Source organism: Anneissia japonica, unplaced genomic scaffold (genome assembly GCF_011630105.1).
Source record: "Anneissia japonica isolate Jap-2015-1 unplaced genomic scaffold, ASM1163010v1 scaffold165_len1371125_cov188, whole genome shotgun sequence".
Classification (NCBI taxonomy): Eukaryota; Metazoa; Echinodermata; class Crinoidea; order Comatulida; family Comatulidae; genus Anneissia; species Anneissia japonica.
This window is the reverse complement of record NW_022697648.1, coordinates 1092260-1110318: the sequence shown is the minus strand read 5'-3', so window position 1 is coordinate 1110318 and position 18059 is coordinate 1092260. Positions and strand designations below refer to the sequence as shown.

At 34.1% G+C, this 18059-nt stretch overlaps 1 protein-coding gene across 9 annotated transcripts in view; it reads left to right on the top strand.

Annotated features, from left to right (window-relative positions):
• Positions 1–1153: 1153 nt before the first annotated feature.
• LOC117102297 (prominin-1-A-like) overlaps positions 1154–18059 on the top strand; it is a 61005-nt gene continuing 44099 nt past the window's right edge. For 7 of the 9 annotated variants that reach the window (XM_033242558.1, XM_033242554.1, XM_033242551.1 and 4 more), the window contains exon 1: positions 1155–1320. The gene's annotated coding sequence lies outside the window, so the exon portion shown is untranslated. Of the gene's footprint in view, positions 1321–18059 lie in introns of all 9 variants that reach the window. The other 2 variants (XM_033242555.1, XM_033242557.1) reach the window with 1 other exon arrangement.

Sequence of the window (18059 nt, the reverse complement as noted above, 5' to 3'; positions counted from 1 at the left end):
CGGTAATAGCGCATGAATGACGCCCTCTTGCTAAATTGGAAACTTTTGAACCTTGACCGACGCTTCTATTTGTTACGCGTAAATCGCGGAGAACGCTATCTTGTGTTTATAAGATCTTTGACTTTGTAAAAGGTGGAGGAGAGGGCGCCCCCCCCCCCGTAAATTTGCCACTGAGAACATTCATCGCAAGAGGACAACAGTGAGAGATTACATAGACGCAGGCAGACAGACAGACAGAAGACAGACCGACAAACATACATACATGTATTTTATCATCCATTTTTATTTTTCCCCTTAAGACTAATAGGTGCCGCCCGTTCTCCATGAAACGGGATTATCTGAATATCGTATCCCCCTGAATAGGATGTCTCTATCCAAGGATGGTTCAGTAGCGTAACGCATATTTTCGCTCTCATGCGGCGGTCCGCATGGCCCCCAAACCCTAGGGGCCCTAACAATATGGTCCTCGATCTAGCACCCCGACTCAAAAGGGCTTTGTTGATACATTAGTACAACATAATGTGTCTCTGACATCGACTGTAAATTATATCTAGTGGCGAATTAAAGGAGACCCCTAAATTTTTAATTGTACGTCTGTGAGCCATATCCCCCCCCCCCCCCCCGTCGGGGAAGACGATAAATTTTTGTCGGGGAACAAAATAAAAAAAAATATTTACATGTAATATTCGTTTAGCCACCATATCGTTTGTGTTAACTTTTCATCACAACAACAACCACAATAACAATAATAATAATTCTTCTTCTTCTTCTTCTTCTTCTTCTTCTTCTTCTTCTTCTTCTCCTTCTTCTTCTTCTTCTTCTTCTTCTTCTTCTTCTTCTTCTTCTTCTTCTTCTTCTTCTTCTTCTTCTTCTTCTTCTTCTTCTTCTTCTTCTTCTTCTTCTTCTTCTTCTTCTCCTTCTCCTCCTCCTTCTTCTTCTTCTTCTTCTTCTTCTTCTTCTTCTTCTTCTTCTTCTTCTTCTTCTTCTTCTTCTTCTTCTTCTTCTTCTTCTTCTTCTTCTTCTAAAAATAATTTGCGTTCTGTTATGACAAATGCTCATTTAGACAGCTTTTTATCACTCGTCCGTGGCCCAACCCCCAGCCGGCCACAGAAAGATAAAAGAATTTATGAATATCGCCCCCTATAGGTAACTACAGTATTATTATACCTGGCTAAAAAAATCCACGAACGAACCGTTGATAAAGACACCGATCGAATGTACCGAAGAAAGGTAAACCGAAGTCAAGGTGTACAAGTTTGAATTATTCTTTGAAGATAACCCGATTTTGCCAGCCTATCGGGGATAGGCACACCAGATACGGTAAGAATACCCTCATTTATCATTTTGTAGTAAAATATCTAAAAAGCGACCGTTGATAGTTGGGCTAGGCTAGTCTAGTCTAGACGGGTTGGACTTGGGGAGTGAGGAAGAGAGCCCTTGACTTAGAGGCTTAGGCCTAGCTGTATAGATAGGAAACATTGGTGACACAGGTGGTTCGGTGGACATTTTCGAGGAATAGCTTACTATATGCCTAGGCCTATGTTATTGTTAAATACTGCAATATTCTTTCTATAAATATATATACGCCTAGGCCTATCCTAACATTTATTCATATTGTTTAGTTAGGCTTAGCCCTGGCCCTAGGCCTAATAGTAAGGCTAGGTTAAATTCTAAAAAAAAAAAAAAAAAAAAGGAATCAGATTCTATGGCAATTATTCTGTGCTTATTCATTCCATTCAAGCAAAATAGCAAATATAGACTAGGGCCTACATTCATTCAGTATTTATGGACTTTGGGTCTTTTCTCTTTATTTATAATTCAGTTCATAAAACAACTGCCATTTACCTTGAGACCGACCATTGACCATTGCCTTGCTTCAGCCTTGGTCTTTTCAAGGAGGTATTGGTCTTTTCAAAATTCAAATTTTGAAACGTATTCAAATACAGTTTAACAAGGAAAGAGAGAGAGAGATCTTACTTAGTAAAAAAAAATGTTTGTTAGATTTTACATTTTACCCAGGACCAAAATTATCTTAACTACCAAGCTACAGTTCCCATGTAATATAATTTAAAATGAAAATAATAATTTAAGGGTTAACAAAAATAGTTTGTTAGATCTATTCCTGAAATAATTTATAGTAAATTCTTAAAACCAACTTCAGAATCTTATAAAAGTAAACCAACTTCAGAATCTAACGCTAAATGTGAATTAAATTTTGTTAAAACTTTTTATGACTTTCTGCAAGTAATTTATTTTTAATGGAAATGGATGTGTAGAGTAGCTACAGTAAAAAGATAGTATTGTTTTGTATAATTGTTACTGTTTATTTAAATTTGATGACAACTATGATCAAATAACAAAAGATTCAGTACTGTATAATTGTAATGCTTAGTTTGTTATCATGAGTCATAATTGATCCATACTAAATAGGATCTACTAGTACTATACAAAATTCCGTTGTACTCTGTCATGCTAGAATTACCTCCATCATAATTTGTAAAAAGCAGGATGGACCATCTAATGCTTTTATTTTCGCATGTAGGATTGAGGGATTACCATTTGCCATATACACAACTTCAGTGGCCACCCGTGGCTTAAGTCATCTAAGTGTTAGCTTATATCGTTGGATTTGGACTGTGTAGTTATTTTCATTATGTAATTTGGGAATATTATTTTTGTTTATTATTGCATGCTGTACAGAAGGAATCGAGTCTTAATTTCAGGATGGTCAGTTTACTGTAGAATGTTTTAGGCTTAAAAACCTTCCATAAATTGTTTTCTTACTGCTGAAATCTCAGTCTCAACTGGTTGAAATGTTAACTAATGGTCATCTTTTTGGTTCTCTTCCTCACATTGGTTGTTGTTATCATTAGTAATAACTGACATTTTCTTATTTATACATTTTCCAGTTTTATTTTGCTAGATTAAAAACAAAATATGGTTCTTGTCTTTTTCCACATTCATGTTTTTCTGGGCTGGCTTCATAGTCAGGGATGTCACCACGCTGGTCGGCGGTGGACGGGCCTGTCCAGCACTCAACATTTCCGACCAGGATTTACAAGGTCCCAACCACCACTATTATTTCAACAGTTTACAAATTGTAACAAAATAATTAGTTTACCTAAACACAATAGACAAGCTAAATTGATAAAGACATTAAGAATACAATAAATGTTTCCGTGGTTAAGTTAATTGTAACAAAATACTGCACTGCCCTGCTATTCATCGCTAACTTAACAGCCTAGGCCCAGTTGAGTCATAGCGAACATCGTGGGCCGGCATGACACGGTTGCTCTGCACACATTCAAAGGTTAAAGTTGAAATCGTGACCATTCAAGTGTTTTATTATTAGATCATGGTCCAGGGCAGGAAGATTATTAAACATTTACGAAACCTGATTTATGTTTTATTTCTTTACTTTCTTTTCATTTTGTATTTTTAGTTTTTCGCTTTTAATTATAATTGATATATAATGTGTGTAAATGGACAAAAAATAAATAAATGAGTGCACATGAATCAGTGAAATACACATTCATCGTGGTAATCGTCAAACATGTGAAATTACGGCAAACAATGCGGCTTGGTACAGTCGGATCGACGCTTTGTCGCCGGGATTTGTTCATTATTATTTTTTAATCTAAAACAAAGCATGTCAACTATTGAATTTAATTAGGCCTACAGTAAGTCTCATCTTCATCTGTTTTGTTGCATTCCTCAAATTCTGGCCTAGGCCTACCCGGGCCTGGCCTAGCAAAAAAAAAATCCCGTCAGCTAGCCTTGGGCCAAGGCCTGCTCGACTTACTTAGGCCTTTTGGTTTTTAAGAGCTTTCACGAATACGGCGAACCCCCCACCCCGGGAAAACGGGAGGGGGAGGCGGGTGGGATGGCACCCCCGACCCCCGGGAAAACGTGGTATGATCGCCGACCGGCACTTCAAAAAGCTGGTGACATCCCTGCATAGTATATGGTAACAGTAACACAATGGCAAAATACCTAGAAAAACAACCAGCAGAAATCTTAAAATCCCACAGTGTTGTAGGTCATAGAACAAAATATTTCCTACCCAGATTTTAGGAACTTGTTCACCATATCAGTTATACTGTATAGAAGATCTACAGTATGCCAATCGTAGATTAACGTGGAGTTCATCAGGATGATTTGATTATTGCTGGAGTTTGTGTGTTTTACCTCATAAAAATAACTTAAAAAAAGAGCCACCTAAGCTATTTCCATTTGAAGGGATTACGAAACATTTTTTCTTTGTATTTGTAGTTTTCTCAAGTATTTTTCTAATAGATTTCCAGAACCTTTGTTGAAGGTTGCTTCAAGGTTACAGTAGGAAGTAGGCCTATAATGATTAAACTGAACTGGTTAAAGATGTACTGTCCCTTGCAAAAAACAAAAAAAAAAATCATTTTTGAAAATTACTTGCCTATTTTGAAGTAACATAAACGTTATCAACTAGAAAATAGTGTATTTAAAAAATGCTTACCCATAAAAACCATCATTTTACAGCGAAAAAATGATAGAAACACTTCCAGTCACTGGGAGTGTTTTATTATATTTATTATAATTATCCAGTTAAAAAATCAGGGAACATTTTTTTAATTTAATAATTTCTACGCTCAAGTTTATAATTTGTATGTTACTGCAAAATGAGCAAGTTAATTTAACAATTATTTTTTATAATTTTGGTCAATTTCAAGGGACAGTACATCTTTAAGCTCCATAGAATACTGGTATAATAAATACTGTATCCAAAGTAATCGCTTTATACTTAAAGGCTCTGGTTTTAAGATACAGTACACCTACTAAAATTCCACAAGGTTGAAAAAAAAAAAGATTGACTGAATGGAATGAGTCATGTAAACTGTAAGTCAAAGATCCAGTCATTTTTTTTTACATTTACATTTTGCACAACCAGAAATTGGTGAATCCAAGTATGACTCAACATCTACAGTGCATTGTATAATTATTATTATTATTATTATTATTATTATTATTATTATTATTATTATTATTATTATTATTGTTATTATTATTATTATTATTATAGTACCTTTCTTCTGTTTCGATTGTTACCTAAGTGTAAATGATTAAAGATTTATAGTTAATAACACCATTGATCAGCAGAGTTGTTTTGTTTGATCTCTACACTACTATACCATAAAGCACAAGTACAGACAAGTCATTGGTAATAAACATTTCCATTAGTTCCCAAGGGCTTGTACCACTCTCTTGGTTGACTGATAAGATCATGAATAAGACAGGCTGTTCTTGTTCCTACATGATTCAACTACAGTATTGCACCTTATACCAGCTGTTAAAGTCATTCAGTAGGTGTCCTCAACATAAACCACTATGAACTAAAAGAAATTACATGCATAATATACAAGCCTGTGTTCGGACGTAAACTCAAATACATGTGTAATCTAATAATAGCCTCAGAGCTAATTCCGATGGCCGTTCGGACGAGTAGAATAAGAACCGGTAAATCCAGTAACTTCTCGTATGCCTTTCCTTCAACCAAGGTCAGACAAAGGTTTTTTAGCAATATTTTTGTTGTTCTGTTTAAAACTACAGGTATACATAATCTAGACTTTGTAACTTCATTTGAAGCTTCAAGTGATTTCTTTACCGTGATAACAAAACTTTATTACACTCGGCACATGTCCGCCGCTAGACGACGCCATGTTGTTGTTGACTGTAAAACAACACGAAAGTTGTAGTAACAAAACTAATTTAAAAGTAGCTATAAAATTGTTTTTCTGTTATTGAAATACAAATTATATCTAATTATAATTTTTAAATTTGTTTTTAAAGCAGTAATACTCACTTCACAAATAATAAACTATGAATTAGAAACACAACATTTGAACGAATACAGTGACGCATGTAATGTCGCACGCTCGCTAGCCTACCGTAAAGAACTTTTGTTTGTTGTAAGTTTAAACGTCATTTTCTCGTGTTTTGCTAAAGTTCTTGCTGTCAAACTTTTTCAATGCTTTTAAATATTATTTAAGTTATTTCCATAAGGAGTTAAAATATTATGAGAAAATGGGAACGGGATTGAACGATAGGAATTTTACTCTGGCCCGGTTGTAGGCCTATACAAATCTAAAGGTCAACTTGTGACATGGGCCTTGTTAATGTGATAAATTATGTCTGGAGGCAGCGTGTAATTGAAATATCCACTAAAAAAGGTGGGTTTTTTGGGACAGATGTTTTTCGAATTTTTTATGGCTAGAGGCAAAATTTAATTGCCACACGTGGCCTCTCAGTTGGAAGTACCCGGTAAAACTTTATTCGTCCGAACAGGCCCCAAGTGTTTGTGTGTCTGTTTACTGCTAAAGATAGCTCAATTACATTTTGGAAAGCATAATTGAAGTTATCATGTGTAAACCTTAAAAAAAATCCTGTTTACTGATTATTAACATTTAAATATCAATTATACAATTTTTGCATCTGGATTTTTAATCAATTTTCCTTTGATGAATATGACCGTGGGCATATAATGAATTATACAATCTATAACTTGAAAATTAATAGGCCTTTGCATAATACACAAGTGTTTGTGTGTGTCTGTTAACCGCTCACTAAGAAAGAGCTTCAGAAGCATAATGGACATAAGACAACCTTGGAAAATCTCTTTTTTCTTTTTTTTTTATCATGGCTGATTATTATTATTATAGGCCTATATCAACAATTGTGCATCTGGATTTTCTATCAATTTTATGTTGATGAATACGTTTTTTTCTCAAAATGACTAAAGAATTGTACTTTAGGTGTACACGGTTAATTATTAGCTTGGTTGAATAGACACAGTAGGCCCACTGGTAGTAAAGCTTGTCTTTCAATCCACGTTTCAAGAGGTTCCATGTTAAAGGCTAGAATTTATTTTATACACAAAAAAAAAACTTTTCTGCTTTCCATAACTATTTTACAGGAGCTTAAAACCTCCCCAAACATCCTCCTTCCTCCAAAATAATCTTTTTTTCTAATTGTGAAAAATCTTTTTTGGATACGACACAATTATGCTTTTATTATTATTCTAGATTGCCTAATATTTATAACAAGATTAATTTGTTTCAATTCAAATTTGGTTTTGCCACAGTTTGCTAAACCTTATGCATCAAGAGACATTCCCACGAACATCTTTAAAACAAGGTCATTTCTGTTAGAAAAATTGGTATTAAAGGAAAGGTAGAAGAATGGGTGGTTGTCCCCTTTTATCCCCCAGCTTTTAAATATTCAAAAATCTATATCTCATTAACTATTTTTTTGTCAAACACCTTTTTTTTGTGTCTTGGAAAAATCAGTTAATGTTTTTTTTTCTACAGAGTATGGCTATAGAGTTATGTTTGAATTATCAATGGATAAATATTAGAGCTTTTTGATTATCGTTGAGTAAGAATAGCGATGAGAATGTGCAAGGGTTACACAATTTGTATAGATTTGGTAAAGCAAAAGGTGGGCAATGGATTGGGAAGAGAACGTGATTGTAGGAGTTGCAAAGAGACATACAGGCATTGATTGATGTAGAAGATTCAACCAAACATTTGTACAATGAAAGTTAATCAATAACAATTGAACTTGCTATGAAGAGGAAGTCAATTCGAAAGCAACTAGCTCAGTCGGCTAAACTAGTGGTAGTCGCTGTTTGTGTGTGTGCTGAACCGTGATGATATCTTAGTTCCCTGTTCAATTCCTATCACTGCTCTCTGTGCATCAGCTGGAGGGCTGAAATGCAAGTTTCAAAAGCGTGGCGTCTTTCGAATGAGACCTTTAAGCCGTTGGTCCTGTGTGAAAATGGCCCATGAGCATGTTGAAGAACGCATAACACTCTCTTCAGAAAAGAGTAGGGATTGTCACCTGGTGTACTGCCCAATTCACCACCAGAAGGACTCCACTAGAAATAAGTCTCTGGACTTTCATGGGTTACCATTTAGTGTCACGCCGAAGAATCCAATCCAATAAATGTCAAATTGTAGATCTTCCGTGTATTTTTTTTTCTCACGGTCATTGAGCTAATCATCTAATCCAGGGACGCGTTAGACATTTTGAGTAAACATTAATATGAAGAAAAAATAAGAAATACAGTTTCTAACTCCAACTGCCAGCCGAGTGCTTGTAATGCAGACTGGCTTACAAAGATCATACCACCAGCTTATAAAATGAATTGCTTAATATACTACTGTATATTTTTCATTTTGGGTGCAAATAGAAAATATACAATTTCGACAATCTTTAGGGGTATGTACTGTAACTACTATATATACCCTTCAATTCCCTTTTGATAGTAAAAATCTGTAAATTATTGAAAACTAATTTTTTTATCGGACTTATTTATGTGTGTTTTTTTTTAAAGTTGAATAAACAAAGGGTTTTTCTTTTTATTTTGTAGGGTTTCCTTTGAATTTTTTTTTGCCAGTATGCCTACAGTATATATTTAATGTTACTTTTTTTCTAAAGAGGTTTGGAGAATAGGTAACGTAAAGGTAAACACTACATAATTACAAATTTATACCAGGGATTACAGTTTAGAATAAGCCTACTGTAAGGTCACTTGATACTCTCACACTACTCCGAAATCGTTTTTTTAAAAACCACATCCTTCTATTATAAATCAGCTGACTCACTAATAATGGAGTCATATTATCTTTATCTTCAAAGTAGAAAATAATATTGACTTAAATCTGTGTCCACACTAACACATGACAAATACTGTACCCATAGGTGTGATATGACATTACCATGCCCATATATGGTCATATCACAAATATAAAACCTAAACAAATATATACCATAAATAAACCTTATGTACAGAGCTTTAAAAGAACTAGTTGAAATACAATAACAAAATCTATGTTTGGTTACTTCATACTGTAGTTCCTACCTGTCTATAATTGAGGAAATATAAAGTTATTTTATATTATACAGTAGTTAAACAGTAATAGTTTCCCTGTCCTGTATATAAAATGCTTAGAAAATTCTTTAGGAATGTAGTTATTGTTTAATAAAATATGTTTTGAATGACATTGTTTACAGGGGTCCCAAATCTCTTGGAACTCGCGGGAGTCTCCTGGAACTCGCGGGAGTATCCCGAAAATTGGAACAGCCTCCTGCACTCCCGCAAATAGCAAGAATCTCCCAGAAAATAACCTATCTCTGGGAATTCATAATTTTGTATGTTTTTTTTTCTCATGAAAGCCAGTGCCGATGGTACTACGTGCTGAAAAATAAAATTAAATGTGTTAAGATGTTAAGAATTAAGAAAGCTCATTAACAAGGTCAGTGGCGGATTTAACGTCCCCTAAATATTTCAAAATAATTTTTTTTTAATGGGAAAGAAAAGGAAAATATATTGAAATTTAAGCCTGGCAGGGCCATTTCCGGCCATCTAGAGCAGGTAACGTAATTATAAATTTTCCTGCCTCAGCACCAACCAGAACCATGGTTGGACTGAGGTGCTTTAGACCCTCTCTGCTCCTCCACCTTTCGACCCGCTGCTGCAGATCTCCCGGAAATGACTTCTTCCAACTTGGGACACCTGTGTTTATTAAAATGTGTAATTATACTCTCTCCCTGTTGAGCTCACTCCAACGGTATAATCAAATATTTATAATTACTTACATGGAAATTTCATTAGTGTAATGATGATGATGTGTCTTGCTTGATGTACGCATTCATGCGCAAATATTTACTAGTCAGTAACATTTTACACCAAGGCTAGTAAATATTTTCCAGTTAAAAAAATCCAGTTACAGGAATAATGTCATTTTTAAATAAATTCTGTATACAAAGCAGGAAATATAAAGTTAATCGAAGCAGTTGTCCAATTTAATATTTTTCAAGTTGATTGTTACTGTACTGTGACAGTTACTCTATGTTCATCATAGTGCTTTGAAACTCTTTACTAGGAAGTAAATTTGTTTTAGTTTAAAATAAATATTTAATTATGTCTGCTTTTGAATAACTTCCTTATGCCTAAAGTTTAGCTTTTGTAGAGCTCATGTAATAGACAATAAAATCTAATGTGTCACTGTTTACTTTGTTTTTAAGCAAGCTAGTAACTTTCAAATCATAGGCCCTAATGAGAAAGATACTTAATATTAAAAATTGATTCTTTTTCATTGAGCTATTCAATGCTTTTATTAAAGAAATGTTGCGAAGATTTTAAAATTTATTGTAATCTTTTGGTAATTTTACTTTATTATTGTTCTTTATTGTTACTATTTCAAAAAAGAATTTTACTTCAATAATGCAAATATCTAATGTCTTAACTATCAAATTTACAAGTTTTTGAAATTATATTTGATTTACTCAATTTCAGCACACACACATTATGAGATGAAACATAAAACCACACAAACCCATGTTATAAGTGTCAATAATTTAGGGGAAACTTTATTAAAATTAAATATGAATGATGTTAGATCAAATGCATGAGTCTTTTAAGATAAGTAAATATAGTATTTTCTTAACAATTTACAATGTAAGATAATAAAAAATAGCCTGTTCATCATTACAGCTAGCATAAACCAAGATAAGATCCCTGGTGTTCCATTTGTTTCCAAGGTAACGATTATATCTGCTTTTGATTGTCATCATTATCATTCAAGTGCCCATCATATATCCATAACCATAAATACAGTACAGCCATCCTTTTGATTGTTGCCTCAGTAGTATAATTTTAGTTACTAATTTGAATAATGAATGTAGGTATTTTTAACACAAATGCTTTTGAAATAATATAGGCAATACCACTTATGTTGAGATAAAAAAACTGGAAAAAAAAAAATTGAACACAATATTTGAATTTTTTTGCCTATATCATATACTCAGAAATACTGTGAATATAGATAAATTAATAATTTTAAACATTAATTTATGCTGCTACGGTAGCATAGCAGAGTTTTTTCCCCCATTGGATCATTTCAACCAGGAAAGACCCTAATAAACCTGAGCCTAAGTGGCTGAGCTAAGAGCTGAAATGTTGGGATGGGGATTTCCCTTTTTCTGCTTATTTTATATTAACTTATTTGGTTTGATTTCTAATGATAGTGAACTTAACCCTCAGTATTTGTTTTTTATCTGTCGTGTAGCAAACTATATTGTATTGGGTCCAAAGTTTCATGGTTACTCAACAATATTGCATGATAAAAACAAACCAAGGCAGTCATCATTGCCTGGAGTCCTATCATTGCTGCGAAGCAGCCAATTCATATTCTTGACAGAAGTTTGACCTCTGAAAGTTCATTGTTTGTCAAAAATCAAGGGCCTAAGACGACTGAAAAGCGGAGTTTCCTTGTTTCCTACTCTATGGCCTAGACTAGCTAGGATGTATAAGCCTAGCCTTGAAGGGACGAAGGTCCCAATGAAAAACAACGTCGCTCCTTGATAGCTAAAATTGTCTATTTAACATCACAATAATTCATTATTAGACCTATAGTTGTTTTTTGAATTGTACTCCACAAATCTCAGCCGATACCTTGCACAACTCGAGTAACGTCTCGTGTCTATTGTTGTGATGTCATGGCTCGCTGGCTCACACTTGCGATGTCTCGCACTTGTGATCAAATAACACGCTGGTTCGCACTTTGGCAACACTCTTTGGCAGTCAACTCGCCCCTAGAAAACCCGCCCTTGGAAACTTGCCTCATAAAAAAATGTACACTTCCTAGACCATGCAGTCTTCAAAATAAAAATTGTAACCTTTAGTAATCAACTACATTTTCCACATACATAGAAATTTTTGAAACTTTATTAAAGTCTCTTATACACATCTAGATGTGTATAAGAGACAACCATAATTCACCACTATACACTTTTTGACAAAAATGAAAAATTACGACTTTGTTACCCAATGAGAAGTGTTCTAATATAGACAATGGGTCGTGTCTCATATTATTTGTTACATTTTTATTATTCAGGGTTCGAAATAACGCTGGTCCGCCGGCCAGTGGCTAGTAAAATGCATGGCGGACCTGTTAATTATCCCAATAACAAGTCCGCGTGACCAGTTAAAATGTCAATGAAAGTCTGTCGAAATACCTAAAGCTTTAAGTAATCACCTCTTAACAATGTCTTTACAAAATATTTCACACAGATAATGTCAACAAGATCGCTATTTTCTGTTTATTGTCATGTTAATGTCCGCTTCGAACATCACGCACTAGCCTAGACCATAGAGGAATGGCTAGACGTACAGAGGGAAATCACCTTCTCCACATGTTTTATAGCATGGCGGTCATGGAAGTATAAAAATAGATTTTTATACCTCCATGGTTATAGCGACAAGGAGAAGTTGATTTCCGTCTGTGTGAGCACCGTGAAGTTAAAACATCCATGTCATGTATCCATCTCACAATGCAACGTGGGACACAAAGTTAATAAACAACGCAACGACTCCAGACGAAATAACGCAATAATCACATCCTGTAATGAACCGTTCGTACAGTCCCAATACCATTCCCATGGAGATTATTTATTAATTAAAACGACACGCCAGTAAAATGTTAGATAAAGCAGGGAGTTGGATAAAGTCAAAGTTACGCCTTCCATTGTTTTAATAAAGTGCATTATCGCCTATGAATACTTAAAAATCAACTGTAATCAACCTGAAATGAAAAAGGAACTCAAAGCAATTGTTTCTACGACGGCTCTTTTTCAGTAGACGTTTAATTCGGATTTGGTATGTCATTAGATTTAGCCTCTACATGTAAATTACACTCACATTCCCCAAAAACATTGCTAATTACGGAGGGAATTTGCAGAGAATGAAATTTTAATTTGTTAGATTTATTTTTAGATTTTACTCTAAAACAAAACCACGAGGGTTTCTTATTCATTTTAATAAATTTGTTTAATTAAAAATTTATCGGTTTACACTAAAGATTGTTCCTGTCAGCAAGCTGTCACGCACTTATGAAACTTCGGGCGATCTGACGTCACCACAGCCAAGCACATGGCATTTTTGCCCAGCAACATGACCCCACAAAAAAAATTAACCAATTAGCGAGCAGAGTTTAGGAGGCGCGACCTGATCGATATTTACAACAAGTCGCATCGTCGTGACCACGAACTGACACGAAGAATGTGTTTTGTTTACAGTTTAGAAAAAAATGTCAGACCGAAAATGCACGTACTGTAAAAACAATATAAACGCATTCATTTTATTGGTACAGTAATACAATTTGCTGTGCACTACAGCTAAACAATAGGTACTGTACGTATTATATGTTAAATGTTAACTTTTTTCGTAGGCTAGTCATACCGAATTCACTGGGCTAGCCTATGCTGCTGAGCCTATTTTTTGCGTCTAGGCCTAGGCTAGGCCCTAACTGGCCTGCCATTCGGAAAGGATTCAATAGAAATGTTCCACAAACCGATCTTTCTGGAAACCGAACATCGTATTGTGAGAGTGCACTGTACATACAGTATCTGTCAGTGTTACTTACATGTTATTAATGTTACTTCATCGGGTGGAGGGGGGGTGGGGCAGCATGATTAGCATGTCAAAAATATGGTATTTGTGCCTTCCGAAGTTGGCAAGATAGTGGCTAGTGAAAGGGATTGAGGACCAGTAAAAATATTAATTTACTGGTCCACTTGGCTAGTTAAAAAACCTTAAAGGAAACCCCTGTTATTCATTATTTTCACTTTATTCGCATAAATAATTTTGTTCGAAGAACATTTATATGCAGTTGTACTTCACAGCACTTCACTTGCAATTTGCAATTTCTAGTATATATGATATATTTTCCTCCATGATCATAAGGTAGCTTGGTTATTTTCCAGTCTAAAATGGACCAAAACAAGGCCAAATAGGTGAAGGCCTGAAATAACCCGGATTTATGGATTTTTGAATGTGTTGTGATAGGGACTTCCCATATTCTACTAAATTATTAAATTTTTCATGCAATTATCATGTTTAAATCGTTTGATTTGCAAGTTTCCTGTATTTTAACAATTAGTAGACAGGATATTTAAGAAGTTTACCAAGATATTGATAATATGCTTAAAATGTATTTAAATTACAATGTCTCTGAGTAACCAGCCAAATGTTATATATTTTTTTTAAATGTTTCTTCTGGATTTACCATAGCGACATCTTCAAATTGAAGGCTTCAGCACAGACTTCTTCCGCAGATTGGGTCTCATTTGGTTCTCTAACTAACCATTTGGCCAGCATCCACTTACCTGACATCAATTTAGCTTTTCCTGGAAAAAATTGTCTAAGATATACAGTATTAGAAAAAAAACCTGTTGGCACAATTCCAGATTAACTAACGATATGAAAAACATATTTGTAGAAAACATAAACCACTGCTCTACTGTATATACTGGACTGAACTTGTTCACATGATTTAGTAATGCTTACAATATTTAAAGGAGCAGCCAAACATGTTGAAGTGATTCCTCAATCAATTATTTTCAATGTTTAAAGGAGCAGTCCATATGTTCAAGTGATTCAATACTAAATGTTTACAATATTTAACGGAGCAATATCCATATGTTTCAAGTGATTGAATACTAAAATAGCAATTCGTATGTTGAAGAGATTCAATTATACTAAATATTTGCACTTAATTAGTTATGTACAAACACCGAAGATACATGGCTTAACATCTTTAGAACAAAGTAATTTAAGGAAATGTATTCAGCTGGGTACCTATTGCATCCGACGGTCGTCGGACGATGTGATTGTATGGAGGATGCCACGATGCTTGTGCAACGGATCGTTTTTTTGTGAAGATCTGACTGCAACCGGCAATCAGGCGTTGCTTCGTATAACACTCACAGGGAGCAGGATTTGATTTCTCTGCTGATGGTCGTACAACGCAGCGATTTTTTTGTGATAAAATGGGGGGGGGACGCGCATCGCAGGCCCCCCCCCCAAATCCGCTCCTGCCTGCCGCCATGAAAAAAATGGAAATTTCAGAAAGAAAAAAAAGTTCTCTTTACTTATTACGCCTGCTGCTGCCTTGAAATCTCCAAAAATAAGATATTTATATTTCTTCCTAATTATGTATAAATTATATAACCATCCCATTATACACTGTTTTTCATTCAACAATAACAATTAACTTTTTATTTTTCATTTTCTCCAGCATCTGGATGTTTTTATTTTTTTCCTACCCTCTTCTAATGATCTATAGAAAAATATGTTTGCGAAACAAAGTATAAAACAGACTCACCTTACGACTGCACTGCGCAATTTTTATGCTGAAATACAGTATTTGATTTTTCTACTGTAGTTTATTACTGAATACTTGGAACAGGTGCAGTGAAACTTATTCATCATTTTTTTGTCTTTATGTTTTTTTTTTATGACTGTACAGTAATTTTTAAGATGTCATAATTTTTATTGCAACAGTAAAATATGAATAAATATGATAATAAAGAAAATATTATATCCTATTTCAGTCTCACATTTCAGTAATTATATTCAAGTGAAATTTGTGTTCAGTAGGAAATTATGATGTTTTATATATTTATATTCTGTTTGCAGAATTTATTGGTTGATCCATGATTGATATGATCATGAATAAATTTCCTTTATAAAGCAAGTTTTATATTTTATTAATGCTATAATATTACCTGCAGTATGTCTACTGTAGATTAATAGCAGATTGATCGTTGATGATTTCTTACTGTCTGTATGCAGGTAATCTGTACCTTATTGAAGTTCTCAATTTCTTATGTTAATTTCGTTCTTAAGCTTTATTTTTAGACATTCTTCCAATTTGTTTTTACCGCTATCTTACAAAGTGCTTCATTTTCTAGCTTTCTTTATTTTTGTCGAGTACTTCATCTAACTGATTATGTCTTGTTTGGTTGTGTCCATCTTACAAAGTGATTTGGTCTGCTATAGCGAGGTGGCTTTCCCAGTAGGATTTATTTTGTTGAGTACACCATACTGATTACATCTTTTTCTGTCATGTCTTCGAATTTGGCTAAACTCGATCTTATAAAATGATTTGGTCTACTGCAGTGAGGTAGCACTCAGTGTAATCTTTATTTTGTTGAGTGCACCATCTAACTGATTACAGTACTGTATGTCTTTTTCTGTCATGTCCTCGAATTTGGCTAAACCTGATCTTATAAAATGATTTGGTCTACTGCAGTGAGGTAGCATTCTCTGTCGTTTTTATTTTGTTGAGTACGACATCTATTAAGCTGATTACATCTTTTCTGCCGTGTCTTCGAATATGCCTGAACCTCCATCTTACAGAGTTACTTGGTCTAATATTGCGAGGTAGTCGGTAGTCTTTATTTTATTGAGTACGCCCTCTAACTGATTACGTATCTTTCTGTCGTCTTCAAATTTGGCTAAACTCAATCATATAATAAAGTGAATTGGTCTACTGTAGTGAGGTAGCTTTCTGATTCTTAATTTTGTGTAGTACTTCATCTTTACAGTTGTTTGGTCTTGTCATCTTCTAGTTTATTTATATATTGCTTGTATCTTTACCTTTCTCAAATATTTTTCCATTTTATCTATTTTTTTATTTCCCACTTTTAATATTTGTTAATGCTGTGTTTTTAAGTCTTTTAGGGTATTTGTTTTTACTATCATTTAATGTGTAATGTTTTTACTTTAAAAAAAATTTGAATTTATGATTTTATGTTTTGTAATGCGCCTATGAGCAAATGTTTTGTGGATATACGGCGCAATGATAAATGCTTTTATTATTATGATCATTATTATTATATTACTCTTCCATCTTGTACTGTAAATTGCATTGATCTCTAGTTTCTTCTTATCTTGTATTTTGTTTATTCAGTCTTCCAAGTACTTGTATATTAGCTTAGTATTATTTTGTACATCAATTCAAATTTCATTGCTGGTATAAAGTATCGTCTCTTTCTTTGGCATCGTCGCACCGACTAATTTTATAGCCAGAGTACAGTATTAAGTAAATGTCGTAATAAATGATAAGTGTGCCATATTCAGTTTAATGATGGCAGTTCAGTATATTTTTATTATACAAAATGTATTGATTTCAACGTGCTATTAGCACATTGCTCCATTAATGTTCATCATTTATTTGATTTATCAGTATACTGTACTGTACATGCCAATGATTGCCTATAACCAAATTCAGTAGCAATTCCTTTGACTATCATAACACAGAGGCCTACGCATCACGAACATTACAGGAAGTAAGTTAGTTGATCAGTTCACCGGGACACAATTCTCCCCATCGCTTTCCGAATAGTATACCGAGGTCATTTCAAGCCCATAGATATTGCTGTATGTACAGCCGATCAACAGCTTAGTGTCTCATCTGAAGGGCAAGGTAATTAAAGCAAAATGTCTTATCCAAGCAAATGTTGACATGGTAGGCTCTTGTTGTTGCAGTATATGTTGTTTTTTGTCTGGGGACATAATGCATTTATTATTACCAAATGAATAACAAAATTATAAAAATGACTATTGGAACAGAATATGCAAGGCTCATGTATGTTTATTTTCACTCTAGTTGAAACTTGACCTTTGTTCTGTTTTACTTTACAGGTGGGTTACGCTAACTGCTTCTGAGGAATTATTGATCATAAATAAGATTGTTGTAGCATTAGGCAATAATTTCAGTGTGTGAGGTCTAATAATAAACATTTCTATCACCTACAGTGAGAATTAATGGTTTGTGTAATTTTTATTACTGTTGTTCATGAATTTAGTAGCTTTTACCTACTGGAAGAATATGTAGTTAAATAGCTTTCATTAAATGTTAATGATCATAATAAATAGAAATAATTATTATTATAATCCAAAAATCCAAACTATAAATTCATCTGAGGCTTCTTATATCACATCGTAGTATATTTCATACTGGATGAGGCAGAGGTGGGGTGGCCAGATTCAATTGGGGGAGTGGGGCATGGGGACATGTTTTAAAAATTTTAAAAACATTTTAATTTTCAACACATACCAATACCGTAACCATGTATTGATTGAAGTAAGTTATGCCAGTGCTGAAAGCGCTCCCAACTTAACTATTATGATAATTTGGTGCCCCCATTCCCCATCTCCTTGAAAATGTCTGGATCCA